General features: G+C 35.8%; 2 non-coding genes and 1 pseudogene across 2 annotated transcripts; all 3 read left to right on the forward strand.

The window, feature by feature from the left end:
- The first annotated feature begins 5,986 nt into the window (after positions 1-5,986).
- TRNAV-CAC (transfer RNA valine (anticodon CAC)) lies at positions 5,987-6,060 on the forward strand. Its single transcript has one exon. It is a non-coding gene; the product is annotated as a tRNA-Val (tRNA).
- Positions 6,061-8,654: 2,594 nt separating this feature from the next.
- LOC148800851 (putative rRNA-processing protein EBP2 homolog) lies at positions 8,655-18,002 on the forward strand (annotated as a pseudogene).
- Positions 13,695-13,768, forward strand: TRNAV-CAC (transfer RNA valine (anticodon CAC)). Its single transcript has one exon. It is a non-coding gene; the product is annotated as a tRNA-Val (tRNA).
- Positions 18,003-20,916: the final 2,914 nt, after the last annotated feature.

The following is a 20,916-nucleotide window of genomic DNA, read 5'->3' on the forward strand; positions in this document are numbered from 1 at the left end:
CTTATATTCTTATAGTCCTATCATATATTGTTAACTTTCTCCGATATGGTGAAGTTATATCCACTTCGGAGATGGGTATCACTTATACTATGGGTCAATTTGGGTGGATCCAACCCAAGCCCGAACCGGCCCTACATGAAATTTTGCACAATCGGGCTTGGATTTTTGGTTCTCGGGTAGGGTTGGGCCTAAGAAGTTGGGCTTTTTAATTTTTTGGGCAAGGCCCGGGCCTAGAACTCAGATAGTATGAACCCAACCCAACTATACACATACATATGTATACTAGTAATTAAGCACATGCATTGCACGTGAGAAATTTTTCTTCATATTAATTACTTGAATTTTAGATATGTCATATTTAAGATAGAAATTGAAAATTAACAAAAGTAACAATATGAATAAAAATAAACTTAAATATTTATTATTCAATTATGACATCATGGGTTTCTTTGAAAAGGATCATTGACCCACCATCTAGATAAGAAAACATCATTACTTTTGAATTAGTTTTAAATTAGGGAAAATTATAGTAGGAGCCGGCTGTACATTTAAAATTAGGCTACACGTTGGTTCATAAACCGACAAAACTCTAACAACTGGCTCTACATTTCAAATTATAAAAACCCTACCATATCATCGGAGGGTTATGTGGTTGTTTCCAACATGGGACTCTTAATCCATATTGGACACAACAAAAAGCTTATATTGAAATCGTCCTTAAATGTTAGGTGATTGGAAATTAAAAAAAAAAAAAGATTTTAGTCTCTCTCTCTCTCTCTCTCTCTCCCCTCACACTCTCTCACTCATAGTCATCTTTATTTGTTCAACGACTATGTGATTTGAAAATAAATAAAAATGGTTTTTGTTTTCTCTATTTACGTTCTCTATATCAATTTCTCTCATTCTCTCTCTCTACCTATCGTTCTCCCTCAATTTCTCACATTCTCTTTCTTAGTCGATCTCTCCTTCTCCCTTAATTTCTATCGTTCTCCCTCGGTTTCTCTCCTGCTCTCTCTCTCACATTATTTTATTTTCTTACACACTTATATGGTATTAATCGGATTGTATAAAAGAACATGAGACCAACTTGGTATGGTTCAAAAATTATTACACCAATTTGATAAAAGTTCACAAGAAACTCTTGGCAATGAAATTTACACCAACTAGAGAATGATATGGATTGAGAGAGAATGAGATATTGACCGAGAGGGAGAGTGAGGGAGAAGAATGAGAAAGATAGAGGGAGAACTATATATATATATATAGAGAGAGAGAGAGAGAGGTTTGATTTGGCTACAGATTGAAGCTGAGAGAATGGGAGAGACAGAGGGAGTGGGAGAGAAACTGAAAACCTATTTTTGATAGGTTTTTTGTTGCGTTCAACATGGAATAAGAGTCTCATGTTGGCAAGAACCACATAAGCCTCTGATGACATGGCGTGGGTTTTTATAATTAGAAATATAGAGTCGGTTGTCAGAGTTTTATTGGTTTCTGGACCAACCCGCAACCTAATTTTAAATGTACAACCAACTTTGACTATAATTTTCCCTTTAAATTATATATTTCATTTATATTATATAAAATATTTTTTACTTATACACTTTATTTTTGTTTGTCTATGGTATCATTTTACTCAAACCACTAACCCACCATCTAAAAATAAAAATTGTTTGATTTCTAGGTTAACATTAAATTTTGTATTACATTTCCATCATTGATAAAATTATTTCTTATGTATAATTTTTTTGTTAAATATAATGAATGTAAAATATTAGAAATGTACCCAATATTTTATTTATTTTTATAAATATATAACATTAGATATGTGCCCAAAATTTTCTGTATTTTTTATTTTATTTTTGTGATTCTTTGAATTTTCTATTATTAAAAAAATTATTATTTGACTGTGACATCATTTAATTTATAGGTAGATTTTGAACTTGGCATTCCATTTTTATCATTAATAAAAATACTTCTTACATTTCATAGTTATTTATTTTAATTTTTTATTATTTAATCATGGCATTATTTATTAATCCATTTGACCCCAAATGGTCGAATTGTTTGCCCACCACCGGGAGGGAAGAAAATGGTTTTGTTTTCAAATTACTTTTCAAAATATTTATTTCTATACTATTAAAATTAATATTGTGAATTTAATTACAAGAATTTAATGATGAAAAAAATATATCTTAAATATAGGATTTAATGAGAAAGAATAGAAAAGTATTTTTATTTTCAATTGGTTTTAAATTTTACATTCCATTTTCAACATTAATAAAAACATTTCTTATTTATCATACTTATTATTGTTTAATATATATGTTGAAAATGTTTCCTATTTTTTTAATTTCTATTTTTTATTTTATCTATTTTTTAATTTTATTATTTAATCGTGGCAACATGAATTAACCCAGTTGACCCAAAATGATTTAATTTCTTACCACCAGTTAGACGAAAACACTATTTTTTCTAGGTAAATTTTAAAAGCATAAGTTTTTATGTTATTGGAGTTATAATTTATTAAGTATGGATTTAATTAATAGAACTTAATGATGAGAAAAAATAAAAATGACTTAAATATATGATTCAATGAACATGAATGCAAGTTAATAACTTAAATGTTGGATTTAATGGGAGAGAACTAAATGCATTGAATATCTTTAAATTACCTCTTTTCAACTCATTTAATATTAAGAACCGATTACCTTATTTGCCCTCATTTTTTATCAATAAATTTAAATATAGAGGGGTAAATTTTGTCCTTAGAAAATTCCAGAAATATTCTTAAGGCTATTCGTACTTTTTAAAGTAGTATAGATATGTAAATTTTGCATACATACATACATATACATATACATATATATATATATATATATATATATATATATATATATATATATATATATAAGATTCTTCATTGAAAATTCTCAAATTACAAGAAACAACATAAGGAAAAGGAATCTTATATATCTTATCTGCCATTGGTTTTTGGGTCAATGGTTCGATGGTCTAATTTCTAACGGACAACCCATTTTTGGGTCACCGGTTTTCAGGTTGATAGTTTGATCGTCTGGTTCGAAAGGAAGGCCCATTTTGACAACAAAAATTACAAGCAAAAAATTGAGTGTATGAGGTCCATTAAGTAGTATCATACGTGTTATGTCATTTGACTGTGTGATTCATGCGACCCAAAAATGGAACTGTTTTGGTCACCGGTTTTCGGGTCGACGGTTCGACCGTCCAGTTCAAATGGACGACCTGTTTTGACAGCAAAAATTAAAAAAAATAATAATAAACAGCCAAAAACCATTGAACGGGTCAACGGTTCGACTGCTCAGGTCAATGGGTCGTTGACCGATTCAATGATTTTTGGCCAGGGACCGGGATTGGGGTAAAACGGATCCTGTTGCCTGGATGGTTCCCAATTAAAAAAAATAAAAAAATGACAATTTGATTGTCCAATTCGAGCGGACGACTTGTTCTGACAACAAAAATTACAAGTAAAAAAATTAAGTGTGTGAGGTCCATTAAGCATAATCATTCTTGTTATGTCATTCGAGTGTGTGACTCATATGACTCGAAAATGGAATCGTTTTGGCCAACGGTCGACAGTTCGACCGTTCGGTTTGAATGGACGGCCCGTTCTGACAACAAAAATTATAAAAATAAAAAATGGCCAATAAACATTAAATGGGTCAATGGGTTGACAGTTCGACTGCCCAAATCAATGGGTCGTTGACTAATTCAATGGTTTTTTGCCAGGGAACAGGATTGGAATAAAACGGAACCAGTTGCCTAGACGATTCCTAATTAAAAAAAAATAGAAAAACGACCAAAAACCATTGAACGGTTCAACGGGTCGACCGCCCAGGTCAATGGGTTGTTAATCAATTCAACGGTTTTTTGCCAGGGACAGGATTGGGGTAAAACGAAATCGATGGTTTTCTTTTGCAATGGTTTCTTATGCAACGGTTTTCTTGGGCCGAAATGTCCACCCATCCGGGTCAACAACGGTTCGAAAACCATGGTTTTTTATTCTTTTAGATTTTCACTATTCAAAGGTTTCTTCTACCGTGGGCTTTATTCGAACGTGTGCGGTATGTTCCTTTTTTCCATTTTCTGCTTTTATTATTTTTTTTTGTATTTGGTCTTCTTCTTCAAGATCCTCCAAAACGGTCTAGGGTTTACCACCATTTCATTTCTTCCCTTTTGTTTTTTTCTTTGGGTTTTCTTATGAAATGTTTTTTTATTTTCTTATAAGATGGTATGCTTTGTCTCTTTCTTTGATTGCATATATGTTTAGTTACATCTCAAAGCGAAACTTTGGACTTGATTTTCTGATTTTTTTTCCTTGGTTTTTCCAGTTTGGTGGATTTACCACCATTTTTTTTTTCTATGTTTAAGGTCACTTTGGATTTATCTTTCAAGGTTTTGGAATCCCTTGCCATGTCCATCCTTCCCATGACTATGACTACAAAGTTATTTCGTCTAATTATCAATATTTAGAAAAAATGACACAGAAACAGAATTGTTATGGCCACTGGTTTCCAAGTCAACGGTTTGACCGTCCGATTCAAACAAATGGCCTGTTCTAACAACAAAAATTAAAAAATAAAAAATAATTACAAATAAAAATGGCCAAAAACCATTGAATAGGTCGACGGTTCAACTGTTCGGGTCAACGGGTTGTTAACTGATTCAACAATTTCTAGCCAGAGACTAGGTTTGGGGTAAAATGGAATTGATTGCTTGGACGGTTCCTATGCCGAACGGTCCTACCATCTGAGTCAACTAGGAGTTCTCGATGTGAAACAAAGGACAACTATGAAGTAGAACTCAGAACTATCACTGTATGATCGTGTTCTTTTATATGAGATGCTTTACTGAAACAATATTTAAAAAACGAGCACATGACGATCTCTTTTAAATCTTTATATGTGTTTCAAGACTTGAGTACTTATAATTATAAGTTTCTTATTAAGAAACCATTGTCCTTTTTGATATAGTAAATAGCAATGTTACAATTCAAATCCAGTCCCTACGAAGCATGGCCCCTCCCGCTAGTACTCGAGAAAAAATCATTTATTGTGGACCCATTACCCACCCGTCATATATCACTTGTACCCTGGAAAAAATCATTTGTCGTGAACCCATGATTTACTGAAAAAATGAAAATGGATTATTGGTAAACAGAATCTACTTTTCCATTGAAGTACATCTTGGCAAATAATACTTGGTAATCGTTTCTATTTTAAATTAGATATAGATGTCTGGGTGGTGTAGTTGGTTATCACGCTAGTCTCACACACTAGAGGTTCCCGGTTCGAACCGGGTTAAACACAACATATTTCTTAAGTATTGATTTTAATTATTTGTTTTAACTTTTAAGCGACCCTATTTTCTGTTCTTGCTGGCTGGGTTAGAGACTGCTGTGGCGTTTTATAATCTCATAGTAGTCGGAGAAAGGAAGGAAGAAAGAGGTTGGCTGGAAATACAGGCGTTTGACAATAAGGAATATCTGCGTTGGGCCGGACTTGATTCGAAGTCTATGTATTTGGGCGGGCCCAGCCTGAGCCCATACCGACCCAACACAAAATTTTACATGACCGAGCTTGGATTTTTTGTCCTCGGGCCCAAAAAGTCGGGCTTTAATATTTCGGGACATACTCGGGCCTAACCCTCAGAAAATCCAAACCTGGCCCAGTCAACTCCACTCAGGCCAATATTGACCATAAACCCAGCCCAACTTATTCGACTTGCACCCTTAACTAATATACTCAAGAAACAATCATTTATTGTGGACCCATTACCCACCTGCCAGATAGATATCACTTGTACCCTGGAAAAAATCATTTATCGTGAAACCCACGATTTATTGAAAAAATGAAAATGGATTGTTGGTCAATAGGATCTACTTTTTCATTGAACTAAATCTTAGCAAATAATACTTGGTAATTGATTCTATTTCAAACTAAACAAAGTTGTCTGGGTGGTGTAGTTGGTTATCACGCTAGTCTCACACACTAGAGGTCCCCGGTTCGAACCCGGGCTCAGACACTTGGTGTATAATAAATCTAGTACAATGTATTTTCTTGTTTTTTATTTTAATTATTTGTTTTAACTTTTAAGCAACCCCATTTTCTGTTCTTGCTGGCTGGGTTAGAGACTGCTGTGGCGTTTGATAATCTGATAGTAGTCGGAGAAAGGAAGAAAGAAAGAGGTTGGTCCGAATTACAGGCGTTTGATAATACTGAAATAGGGTGTGATGTAAGGAAATAAGGAATATCTGGGTTGATTGAGGTCTATGTATTTTATAAATAAAATATTGCATACATATAATATTTTATATTAGATGACATATAAGATGTATATGAATTTATATGCAAATAAATTTATTTTATACATGTATATTATATACATGGGGCTTTTTAAAAAACTAAAGTTTTTTAAATTTACAAGGTTGGATATGTTTCGAAATATATTGTAAAAATAGTGAGTGGGACAAAAAGTAATTGTTTTCTGACAAAATTGTAATAGGCCAGGCTCGGGTTTTACTTTTGTCAAAATTGTAATGGGTCCAAACCGAAGCCTGAGCCCAAGACAGTGTAAAGTTGGGCCCAAAGCCTGGCCCTTGAACAGTCTAATTGAGAATGCAGGTGGATATTACTGTTCATCATCTTCTCAACACCATCAAACTTGGATTTTAATGGGACAAGCATGGTCTTCGGGTCTTCTCTTGTATCCCCTTTCGTGGTGCTTATTCTCAACACCATCAACTTGAGAGGGGGGAAAGTTGATCTCGTTGACCAAGAAATCCATATTCTTTTTTTAGATTTGTGTGGGGATTAAGGAAAACTTATTTTCTTGTCTCTCAGGTGGATAAATAATTTTCCCACCTGTGGGAAAATTACCAACACTTGGATGGGACAAAAACATTCTTTGTAGTAATGGATTTTTATGGCTAAAATGCATTTACCTGGCTAAGTGTTTCCCGAGTAACTAGCTTACCCAACACCCAACAGTGCCTAAACTCAAACCATATTAATATGTTTATATATCCACACACAAACATAGCAGACCTTTCTTTTCCTGTTTAAAGGAATGGAATCGAACCCCTAAAAAGACAATCTCCTCCTCTGAAAAAAAACAGCCACAGATATATAGTAAGTGACGAATTATTACAGCAAGGAAAAACAAGAACCATAGAGAGAGAGAGAGAGAGATAGAAATAGAACTCATATTGACAAATGCATAGATCTGCTAAGTAGTTCGGCAATGCAACCCACCACTGAAAATTGGTTTTCCACACTTCTCATTCGGAGCCCAAGTCCAAGCAGATTAGCCCAAATTGTAAAGAATAGCCAAGAGGGCTACAACATGCATTGAACATCCATCATTCGACTATTAACAAACAATAAACACTAGAGTCCCTTGGGATAAACAGAAGCAGGGAATTGGACCATAAACTTTGGGAAGACCATTGAATTGGGGAAGGGGATGTATGGAGGTGGATGGGTGCACAGGATAAGAAGATTCTTTTTTTCTCCCCTCTTTTGTACCTCTCACAGGTGTGCCATGGTCGTCCGACTCTTTGGTTGTAATAGTAATGGTAATGAAAAAGGAAAAAGGTGGGTAAAACTGTACCAAAATCCAAGAAGAGAGTAACAGTTTTATCTTAGGATTGGCCATGTCCCAAGAGAAGGGATGAAATGGTTTTCTTGTTTGTGTTTTAACCATTTTTGTGTGCATACAGTATAATGTCATGAAATAGTAAAATGCATTTATGGAATTTCTTATTTGTTTCAATTTCCAGAATTTTGTTTCTGGAGCTTTTCTTCTCGGATTTGAAGATTTGGCAATGGTATGGTATGAATTTTAACATGTTAGTCTGTGGTTGCAAAGCACCCAGCCTTTGGTGGGTTGTACTCTAATTTTTATGGGAGTCTAACAAATTGACCATTATGTAATTAGAAGGTATGCTATGGTTGGTGCTTTTTTGTAATCTTTATTCATAGATTCTGTATTATCAATCTATGGCTGCAACTTATAGGGCATTTCATTCCTATTTCCTAGACATTAACACAAAATCACAATGGTTGGATGTTCATGAATATCCGGTTGACTAAACTTCTAATTTTTGCTATTTTAAAAGAAAATAATTAATTGGATGATTAGCTTATTTGGTGGTTGCTGTTTCTGACATGATCCATCCTAGTTATTTCAGTTGCTCATGGAGGAAAGGCATTGCCATTCCATTTCCTTAATAAACACTTAAACAGAGAGCTAATGATGTATATTTTAAAGTGATGTTTAATGCATTTTCAGTTTTGTTTTTGTTGAGAAAATTTAACCAAGATTTATTGAGAATAAATGGTGAACAAGAGGACATATACAAAACAGGGGGGGAACCCCTGCAAGTTACAAAGGAGGAAGCTTGTCGCTATACAGATGCTCCAAATACACACCAAATTTAGCTAGGCCATCTGCAGTATGATTGTATTCCCTAGGAATCCAAACTAAGTTAACATTCAATCCATCCAAAGCATCCCAAGCTTCAGTCAGATAGTGATAAAGTCTCCAAGGGCTCCCTTTTTTGTCTCTAAACCATTTTATTGTATTTGCTGAATCACCTGCAATGATCAAATTCTGAATACCCAAATTCTTAATTATCCTGATTCCGGTGAGAGCAGCCATCACTTCAGCTTTTGTGGAGTCAGCCCAACCGATTGGGCCACTAAAAGTCCAGCAAATATTGCCCCTTTCGTCCCTTACTGTACAGCTACACTCCTTTGTGTTTTTTTTTTTTTTGTCCAATAGGTTCCTAATCAAAATAGAAGTGGCTTTACTCGATAAAAAACCAACAATGTTCATTGGGGATACAATGGAGGAAGATGGAATGAGAGATGTTGATCGTGAAGCATTTGAATCCGAATCAGAATCGGAAGAGGAGTATGTGAGGTTGACTAAGCCTTCTAATAAGTCCATATACAATAGGGTTGGCCTCCCACATTTATCAAAAAAAGGGATGGTCTCCTAAGGAAGGTAGGTGATATAAGTTGGCTTGGTAATGCAGAATGGATCCGGAAGCAATCTATTGATATTGGTCAAGAGCAAGAGGTTGATGTGAACGATAACTTGGAACATGAGCTCTCTTTCTACACCCAAGCAAAAGAAGGAACTAGGCAGACCTTCGATATATTGCAATTGATGAGGCTCCCTTTTCTCTGGCTTCCTGACTATTATACAGAGATGGTGAAGACAGATTTCTTACATGGAGAAGGAAAAGATCAAGCTCTTGGAGGAGAAGTAAAAGATTGAGGCTGAAGAAAAAAGAAAAAGCCAGAGAAATAAAAAACAAGGTAATTATGTATCCTAAGTGAAAGTTAAGCTTGGGATGTGGCATTTTATTGGAAAACATGAGAAAATGAATTGAAGTAGAGAACGTGATAAAATGGCAATCTTCTCTAAAAATTTCAAAGAAAAGAAAAAGCATTTATTTTTCTAAGACCTAATACAACCAAATGAAATAGAGAAGGCAAGGCATTTTATCAGAGAGAGAGAAAAGGACAAGAAACTAGCAATTACCCTTCTCTGCATTCCCCTGTTATAACCATCAGGAACACATCTCCATCCCGAATTTCAAACACATGGACCCAGTTGACCCAAAACTAGCAATTACCAAAGAAGCTTGTTTTTTTCTCAGTACTGATGAAAAATTAGAAACAAAAATAATAAGATTTTCATCTATCAAGAAAAAACAAAGGAAAGAGAAAAGGAAAACCTTGTAGGCTCTATGCCAAACTTTGTATTGGTATTGACTCCACTTTTTAACATAGCAGGCCACACTGTTTTTTTTTTTTTTTTTTTTTTTGTTTTCCCACTCCAAATCTTTTTGGGTAAAACAATACAAAACCATAAATGGTATTTTTAACATTGCATCCAACAAATGCTGGAAACAAAGCCCAATCAAAACCCAAAATGATACACAACTAGCAATTCATGACTACTATACATTGCCCTACTACTCTTAATTCAGAAAATAGTTGCTGAAATCTAATTAGAAAACGTAGCCAAGCCAAACTGCATAGCGATAACAAAATTTGAACAATATTATATATTATGATAAGTTCAGCTCTCTTTAACTCAGAAAGTAGGCAAGTCTTCGGCAGATACAACTCACCATTTAGATATAAGGTGAACAGGGTGCACCATGAACATGAGATCCGCCAGTATGACAACAACTGAAGTTTCTCAGGCAACAATGCAAAAGAACTGCCACAGAAATCATGAAAGAGAATGTTGAAAATAGTGTCTAAATTGAACCAACGTATGCCTGGGTTGAATCAGACAAATAGAATGAGAGAAACCCCATACCTCAAAAGTCTGTATTCTATGGGCTTTTCTCTCGATAATTCCTCCAAATTTAGAAATAGCTTCTTTAATAGATTCAAATGGTGCTGCAGTATCAACAAGGGAGCTAAACACTTGGGCTCGATACCTAGGGAGCTAAACACTGTAGCTGATGACCTAGCAAAGGCTGGTGTTCACAGGGATTACCTGTTTAGTGAAAGCTCTTTTCCTTCTTAACGGTTAGAGTTTTTAAGTCTTTTTATTGTACATCTTCTCATGTACTTCTTCCTTCTTTTGAATAAAGTAACACTTTTCTCAAAAAATGAACAAGGTAATGAAGTAACTTCTGAGGGACCTGGTAGCATTCGCTTAACCTTTACCCTTTAGACTTCCTAGGTTTTATATCGAAAGAAGTCCATCCTGGTCCAGTTTCAGGCCATCAGAAGCATCTTTTACAATTAAAATTTTAGGATCTTTCATAACAGCATTCTTTTGGTCAGTTGCTACATTTTTCATTAGAAGTTTTAGTTTCCACTTCAGAATCAAGAAGATAATTTTCTTGGCTAGATGATGCAGAAGGTATAGAGGATTAAGGACAATAATTTTTCTCAGCATTTTCTGTTTCTTCCATTCCAAGCAAGTTCTGAGTCTCAAGTGGATGCATGGAATTTAAACAGAAATTGTAGGGCACTGTGTTAGCATATTATAAGCAACAGAACCATAATAGTTTCTTTTTTCCTACTCATTTCCATTCTCTCCAAACAAGGAAAAGTTAATTAAATACTTGTAGTTAATTTCTTTAAGGATTTCAGAATCAGAAATTGAACACCTAATTAAAATGGGACAGCAAATATATAGTCTGGCATTGAACTGAAATGATAAAAGGAAAATGGATCTGCATTGACATTTATTCTAGTTCTTCAGTTAGTTACTCGAATCATCCCTGTTATAGTCTCTTTCAGTAAGGAAAATGAACAAATTAACTAGGTTCATTTCACTCTGCGATGGATAGTGGGATCGTCGAACAATTTAGGAGAGATCTCTTATAAGCTCTTCCTATGGGAATGAATTTCAATTACATTTCTACCCCTAAAATCATCCATGCTCCAATGACAGCCTTAATGGTTTTACTGATTAGAATGAAGAGACTGTCAGCATGAAGTATGAAAACATCAAGGATGGAAATATTCCAAACAAACTACAGCAGGTAAGGCCTGGCAAAAAGGTGAAAAAGAACGCAAATAACAGTAAGAAATGGATTCCTTTCAAAGCATGCTTGAAAGAGAATGGAGGCAAATAATATAAGTACTAAGCTGCTAATTATTGACTTACTGATCTTCAAACAGAAAGAAGACTATAAGGATTGAGATTATCACATACATGTAAGAGTAAACTGGCACAGAAATGAATGCTTTGGAAGCAATTTAAACAATACATTTTATTTGTTTCCATTTAGTTGGGTTTATGGCCATGTTGAGTTGAATACTTGATTTATTTCCATTTGCTAGCTTTTATTCAGTTAATGCCTGAACAATTCCAATCTCTGTGGTCTAGTCTTTCTTTTTTGGTATTACATAGTTCACATTACAAGGAATTCAGGGATGGGGACAGAGCAGGGTGCACCTGAGACCTACTGGCCATACCACAGAGAGCCTACAGTGGTCTAGTCATGAATGTACATTTTTATAACTAAATCAGGTTGAATTTTAATTGCATTAACGTCTTTGAGTATTTTCAAACTACAAGAATATGCAGGTGGCGTCAAAAGTGCCATTTCATGTGCTTTGTCCCCCATGTTAGTATAAGTTTGGCATTTTATAGTGGTTAGCACAACCTTAGAAATCATTTTATAGTGAGCAGAAATTCTAGATTAGATAGCGATACAGAGAAGGAAAGGAAATTGCAAAGAGAAGGGAAGGGTTTTGTGAGAGAATGGGGAGGAACTTGAGAGGTTTTTCACCATTGCAAATGAATTTGTGTTGGAAACAAACTAGACCTAAAGATTACGTTGAATGAAGTAAACAGAAGTATGGATGGAAAATGAGGACTAAATTAGGAAAAAGAGAAGAAATCATGTTCCCCATCGGCCATGCTGCCGCAGCTGAAAGAATGAATCCACGCCCCAACCGCCCTGAAAGAGGAGATCAAAGTGAATTCCGGGTCGACCCTGCTGCAATTGAAAGGATGAACCGCTATTACCACGATCAACCCCGAGGATTAAACAAAAACGATGATCAATTCGGTATATCGATAGAACTTATTGCTGAATAAGGTATTGGTTCAAGCTCACATATTCCCATTCATGAAAGAAGAAGAAGAGCAAGTGGAGGAGTTGAATAACGGGGCGGGCACGCGGGTACAAATAAAGGATTTGGATACAGGTTCGGATCACGAGTTGACGTTGAGGGTGTGGACCGGCAGCAGGTGTTACGTTTTGAGAGAGAGCTTCGTGAGGAGAAGGAAGCTGAACGCAGGCGACGAGATATGAATGTATTGGGACCGTTAATACCTCTGCTTCTTCTTCACCGTTCGTGGAAGAGTTCTCAATCTTTCTGGCGATGGAAATTCATCTCTTTAATTAATTAAAGCTGTTTACGTTAATAGAATTTGATTTTTTTTTTCTCTCGTTCATGATCAATTTTGTAATTCAATCAGCTATGAACTCATTATTAATCGAGACAAAATGATAGACTTAAAATCCTTTTTAAATTTTGATAACATAATTTTAATAAAAATAAAAGAAAAATACTAAATATTTATATATTAATAAATTAAACATCTTAATTAATGGTATCTTATTTATTATTTATTAAATTTAGATTTTTATAAAAAATTAAAATATTATATATTTAATAAAATAATCAATTTTGGGTCGGAATCGATTTGATACAAATAAGAATTATAACCAATCCAATTATTAATTGAGATAAAATCATGAAATGAGAACTGTTATAATCACTACGGTAAATTTGAATGAACCAGGTAGATCCGACCCATTAATGAGAAATTATGAAAACATGTAGAAAATGTCTTAGATTATCTTTGTCATGTACTAATATATGATTACATAATTGGTTCTCGGGTAACGAGGAAATAAGTCAGAACAAGTAAATTCATTCCCGAAAACAAAGGAGTTTTTGTCTGAATTCAGCATCAAAATAAGTAAGAGAAGAAAATAATATACGGAGTAATAAAAGAAGATAAACAAGGCATTTGACGAACTCTTTATTAACGGCTTCATTTATCGAACTATTTAGCCATTTTTTAACAATGGCGCAGGAAATGCAAATAATTCAATTATATTTTCACATAATTCTTTCTATTTTAACTTACGCAAGGACGTCTGGGTGATGTAGTTGGTTATCACGCTAGTCTCACACACTAGAGGTCTCCGGTTCGAACCCGGGCTCAGACATTTCTACTTGTGGGTTTGAAAATATTGCAATCTGTCCTTGCTGGTAAGCAGATTCGGCTTGGCATCGGATTAAAAAATTTACCCTTAATTTAATTATGGATTCCTATATAAAATTAGCCTTAGTAACGGTGAGATTGATTTTACATCATCATTTTGAAATCTCTGTACTTTATACTCCACCTACATGCTACATGGGACCAGCCAGTGAAGGTGTTTTTAGGGCGCGGGGCTTAGTCAAGTCAAGGCGCGCTAGCCTTTTGAAGCAACTAGCAGATTCTGAAGAAATGAGCTTCAGGCTGTGTAGTCTGATGCAGCGCAATTTCCCAAAACAAAACACCCATGCCCAACACAAATAAACACCTTATGTTGTTTGGTAAGGGAATTTTTCTTAGGCCACGTTTGTTTGAGGAGAAAACTTGAACCGATGTAAAGTTTACATTCTGGTTTGAGTTTGCATCTGTTTGTTTGAGGTGTTGGTTTACATCGTAAACCAGCGTAAAACTCCACCATGCCCAAGTTTTACATCGATAATCGGTGGAAATTTATCATCGATAAAATCGATGTAAAATTCCATCGTCTTCCCCATCGGTGTAAAGCTCCCTCCTCAGACCTCTAGTCGTTGCAACGTTCAAACAATCACCAGTATTGTTCTCTATTGGCAATGGTGCAATTTCAGTCTTTCATCATTTTTTCCAATCTGGAGGAGCAGATATGAGGAATGAATGCATCAGTCTCATATCTGCACCATTTTGTTCCCATTTGATGAACAAATCCAAGGAAGAGATGCATCGTTCTCATATTTGCCCCTATTTTTTTCTCCTTTTCACGGATCTGAGGAACGGATGCATCGTTCTCAGATCTGTCCGCATTTTTTCTTCTTTTTTCCTCGGATCCGCTCTCATCGTTCTCATCAATTTTTTATTTCTTGCCATTTTTCTACTCTGATAATGGTCCTGTTCGTCGTCCTCAACATTCCAAAGCACCAACAGCGGTGGCGATAAGAGCTTTTTTTGTTTTTTTTCCTCCGTTTTTTTCTTGCTATCTTCCTCCTATTCTCTCCGCTTCCCTTTGCATCTTCCTTCTCGCCAATGACCCATTACTCATTTCCTTCTCTGACAAAAGCAGGGGAGCTGCAGTGGCGAGTCCCTCCTCTTCATTCTCACTTGAATCCAGTAAAAAACCTCCTGGTTTTTTGTTCTTTTTTCTTCCTTCCTATATTTCCTACAACATCTCACCATTTCTACCACTCTGTCGTCGGTTGATCACCCTGAACTCCCTCATGGAACAGAGCTACCCATACCTGTGTTTTTTTTATTAATCTGAGACTTCAATCTGCAGTCCATCACCTAGGCATTATTTATTAGTGGAGTTTTACCTCGATGGGGTGTTATCCAAACACCTGCAAAAGTGCAACATTTAATTTACCTTTATCTCTCAAACGTGATCAGTGTAAATGGGGCCACCATCCGGTTCCCATTTTACACTTTCATCAAACCGGATGGTGTTATTTTCTTCGGTATAAATTTGCTTTTACACTTCAAACAAACGTAACCTTACTATTTTTAATGCGCATGTAGGTGATATAGTGTTAGGCGTGCATCACTTTTAACCCATTTTTCAACCCCTGTGCAATTTGGATGTAAGAAGAATGAGAAAAAGACAGAACCGAACAATAGCGGAGACGATGGTGGTAGTGGTGGGATTTAGATGTGAATACATGTATAATAAAAGAGACGGAACCGGTGAATACCTGTTCGTGTTTAATGAAGAACAGCAATATAACACGCAGCGATAATACAGCATGTTCTTGGTGATACAGCTATTCGTCTGAATACCTGTTCGTCTGTCGACCGAGAACAGGTATTCTGGCCGCTGCTACTTACGAACAGGTATTCCGGCCACTGCTACTTATGAACAGGTATTCACAGGTGATATAGCGGCAGTTGGCGGCAATGAAGAATAAAAAACCTCGATGATACAGCGGCAATCGGCTGTCGGCGATACAGCGGTAAGCCCTTGGCGATTCAGCGCAATGCCATACACAGGAGACGGGATCTGCCACCATGCATTGCATTGGTAACATCTCCCGTGAATAATAACTACGGGAGATGTTCTCAATGCTTGGTAGGATGTGCGTGTGAGGCGTCCTTTGTGAGGAGCAGATCCGGTCTCCATATAGGTGTGTATCTGTACTTCTGCATCGTATGTATCTGTACTTCTCCCAAAACATTATCGTTTTTCAGTTCATGCCACGTCGGATCCATATAGGTGCCATGTCATAGAGCCGTTGGGGCAACGATGGCGCATTTCAATGTTTCTCGTATAGTCCAAATCTCGATTTACGAGGCATTGTCGTTTTTCGGCGTTTATTCAAAAACAGATGAACTAAACAATCATTTTTCGGAAAAAAAATGGCCATGACGAACTGCTTCCGATATGGCACCGGTTTTTAAAAAACGGCATAAATACCAAACAAATCCTTTCCAAATCGTAAAAGTCATGTTAATAATTTATTCCTAAATTATCATCAATTTCATTTGTTATAAATAACACAACATTTTTTGCATAAACATGTTCGTTCATAAGTCTTGGCTAATAACTTTTTAATTAAAAAAAGTAATTAATGCAACCGGAATAGGATAGGTATCACTTTTTTTTTCTTATTTTTTGCTCCATGGGGATACACAATGGGGTGGGATAGCCCATCCCAATCCCTAGGGTGCAACTTGGGCCCAAGAAGTTGGGTCTTTTTATTTTTTGGGTTGGGCTGGGGCCTAGCCCGTAAGTAGTCCGAACCCTGCTTGAGCCCAGTCTAATTATATACATTTATACATATATATGTGTATATATGTAAATGTTGCATACATATTTATATATATGTATATATATTTGTATATATAACATTTGTATAGGTATTTTGCATACATATTTACATACATACATAAATATAAGTATATATATGTACATAAATACATTTTTATATGTATAATTTTAGAGTGAGTTCATTGTCCAACCCGAGCCCAACCTGAGTGCATCAAATTACATGGAGGACTGGGTTTGGGTTGGGAAAATCGGGCTTGATCTCAGGCTTGGGCTGGGCTCGGGCCTTAAGCCAAAATTTTAGGGTCAGGCCTAGGTTGATCATAAACACAGCCGAACCCTCTAACTCCGGTGGCATTGGGATTTGACCCCACATTTTTGCTACAATAAATCATAGATTCCACCAACTAAAGCGATGTTTGGCACCAGTGCCATTTTCTGAGAAAACGGTGCCATAGAAGTGCCATGTTAGAGAAAACGGTGCTAGAAGCAACACCTTCTCATTTGGTAATTTTTTCTTGGAAAACAAAAACGTTGCTCCAAACCATGCATTGGAAGTCAGGAAAGCATGGTCTGGAGCAATTCCAAATTTAATATTTTTTGGGAAAACGGTGTATCACTACCAACGATGCAATGAGTGGCATCATCTTGGATGTTGGATAATAAGATCAATGTTGAAAAAGTTGCTTCCAGTACTAATACCAACAAAACCAGTGTTGTTTTCTCAAAAAATGCCTATGTGACAATACCGTTTTTTAAAAATGGTACTTACAACTCCACATGCCCAGCACAGTTTTTCTTAGAAAATAGTGCGATGTTTCCGGCACCAATGCCAATAACACCTACTAAGCCACTAGATAGGTATCAATTAATTAACAAAATTGATTTATTTGTTCATTTTCCAATATACAACACCATAGGGCTTAGGTAGTATATCTAAATTTTATTCATTTATATTTGAATTCCATTCAGATCTTGTCCATAAAATTTTTATAGAAGATGTCTGGGTGGTGTAGTTGGTTATCACGCTAGGTTCTTTAATGCCATGGTTCTTTAATTATTTGTTTTAAGCAGCCCTGTTTTCTTTTCTACATGGGATTATATTATGAGATTAGAGTCTATGTTGGCATTTGATAATACTGAAACAGGGTTTTAAGGTAAAGGTGATGATGGGTTGGGTCAAGTTCGGGTAGGGTCGGGCCTAGAGATAAAACTTAGGATCTAGGTCAGAATTACCATGTCAGGCTAAAATAAGCACCCCTAGTCTGAAGTTTTAAAAACTTGCTTGCTGGACTTAAATCCTGTTTGACAATGTGTCTAAATGCTACTTCTGAATTGTGAAGGTCTAGAACAGTCAGAAATTGGCCAGTGTGGAACACGGTCAAATGCATTTCAGATGTTGGACAATGATTGAAATGGTCGTGAATAATTTTAAAATGATGTTATTTGCCCCCTTCTCCACTCAAACATTGTTGGTATATTATTTGTTTTCAATTTTATCAACTAAAATTTCGTATATTTAATTAATATAAAATATGAAGATAAATTATAAAATGAACTTAGTAATAAAAAAATACAAGGGATTTGAGTTCTCCTTGATGTTTTGTTCAGTGACATGAACAACCATTGATTAACGGTTGAAAATAATGAAGATGAAGGCCATTTGTGTATTTCTTGTGTTTCTCAAAGTCTTGATGTAGACTTCTTTTGACCAATGAAAAGAAATAGGACCTTGATTCCCAAAACTTTCTTTTGAGTCTCTATCTGCATCTTTAATAGGCATATTATAAATCAAGTCGGGACCATCTAATGTAATACATATATTAGCATATGGCAAAGATATATAGGCAAAAGGAAATATGAAGGGATGGACCAAGTTTGAGTCCTACACAAATTACAACCAAAATTATTGTCTGTATGAGGGATGTAAGAAATATGAACTTGTTGCTTGTCGAAATCCACACAGAAGACTCTTGCAATCGGCTATGATTGTATGAAGCCGCCATGGAACCTCTAACTGAGGGTCTAGTAATAGATAAATCTTGAGCCAATTGTAATCCATCTCTAAAAGCCAATGCTTCTGCCACCTTAGAATTAGCTTTTGGAACACAAACAGATCTTCCACAAACCAACTGACCCTAATGGTCTCGAACAGCAATACCAATTCCAGAACGTAGAGGGCCCACTGCCCCATCGACATTGATTTTATGAAAGGTTCATGGGGTGGTGTCCAAGATGTAACAATCACTTGAGTAATACTTTGTGCATTTTAGCAAAGTCAATTCATTAATTTGGGAATGGGCTGTTGTTAACATTGAAGATGGGTTTAATATTTTAGAATCCATAATAACCACCTTACACTTGGCCTTCCAACAATGCCATAATAAAGTAGTACATTTAGTAAAGATGCTAACATCGCCACTTGGCGTAAGAGGGACTGAAGACAACCATAGTTGTAACCATTGTAAAAGAGACCAAGAAGGATGAGTGTTAATGTGCATTGTTACACAAGAACCGAACCAAATGGCCCACAACTCAGGACAATGGAGAAAAATATGATCCATAGTTTCTTGATGATCACCACATAAAACACGGATAGGATCTTTTTTGAAAACCTTGCAAGGGAAGTCTTGACTGGGAGAAGATCATTAATACACCTCCAAATAAAAGTATGGATCCGTGGAGATAATTCATCAAATTTACAAAACTCTCACCAAGAACCACTTCATATTGATGGGACGAAGAAGGCAATTCACTTTGTAACCCCTACAATCCAGAAGCACAAGTATAACATCCATGTGTGGTAAAATGCGAAATCAAACAATCGTATGCAGCATAAGGTTCTCTTGGTAATGGCATTGATAAAATTTAATCTGCCACCTTCGAATTGAACAATGTTGTTACTAAGTCATGATTCCAAACCCCTATATCAAAATTGATGAGCATGGCAACTTTAGTTGAAGGACTAAGATTTCCTTAAATTTTATATAATTCTAGTGTAATACTCTTGCCAAACAGCAAAATATCATTGAATAAAAGTAAATGATTGAGGCGAGGTCCATTTCTACACAATTTCACTCCACTAAGAACATCCAAATCCATATTATATTGAAGCAATATGGATAACACATCCATCCATCCATGTATAAAATGAACAAATAAAGGGAAAGTGGGCATCCTTGTTGTAGTCCCCTTTGAGAATGGAATTGTGGGTCCACCTCACCATTGAGTAAGATCACATAAGAAATAGTGGTAAGACAAGCCCGTAATAAGGAACAGAATTGAGAAGAAAAGCCCCACAAATGCAGTGTATGAAGTAAGAACTCCCATGTCGTACACATTGGATAGATCTAATTTGAACATAAAGTGGCCATGCTTACCTTACATCCTTTTCATTGAATGCAACAATGTGATTATCTTGGACCTAACACCCAAGGGAAAATGCATTTTGATAGGGAGTGATGAGTGGTGGTTCAATGATGCTTTTTAATCGTGCTGCAAGGGTCTGTCTTCATGACAATTTTATATGGAACATTAGTAAGTCCAGTGGAATGTAGATCAATCACATATTCAACAGTTTTTATTTTTTTGGTATCAAGAAAATTGTTGTATCATTGACTTGTGAAATGAGATTAGGATTAGAAAACACACTTTGCACAAAAGAAACTAAGTCATGGCCCACCTCTTCCCAACAATGTTGATAGAATAGAGGGTGAATGTCGTCAGGACCAGGCACTTTAAGTGGCCCAATAGAGAATAAAGCCTCTTTAACCTCTTGGGTAGACGGGCAATGATAGAACATATCATTCATTGCATCTGTAATCTAATGGGGGAATATCTACATCTAGATAAGAGGATGAGAATAAATCAACAAAAATGGTCTCTAACCAGAGAAGCAATAATTGTGGGACCAGAGGACCATGATTTGAGACTGTAACATGAAAAAATTTAGTATGTCTATCAAGATTCCTCTAGAATATTCCCATCAATTAACATTAGTTAATTGATCAATCAGAAAGAACCTTACAAATAAGATTATGTTGTCAGGAGTCAGGTGGGAGAGTGAGTATCTGACTACTCAGCTTCCATTGCATCATTTGGGTGTGGTAATAAGAGGGATGAAAGTTGTTTAAGTAAATTGTCGTCGGCCATTAGCACAAAGAATCATGAAACAAAGACGTTAAGGCTATTTTTGGTTTGAAGGAAAAGGTAGGGAAAGACAAGAAAACCAATACAAGGGTTATAAAGGTTTCCCTACCTTTCCCTACATCTTCCTTCAAACCAAACATAGCCTAAGTGAAAGGGAAAGTTGATGCAAAGACACTGAA

Source organism: Nelumbo nucifera, chromosome 4, assembly GCF_055504915.1.
Source record: "Nelumbo nucifera cultivar China Antique chromosome 4, China Antique-T2T, whole genome shotgun sequence".
Taxonomy (NCBI): domain Eukaryota; kingdom Viridiplantae; phylum Streptophyta; class Magnoliopsida; order Proteales; family Nelumbonaceae; genus Nelumbo; species Nelumbo nucifera.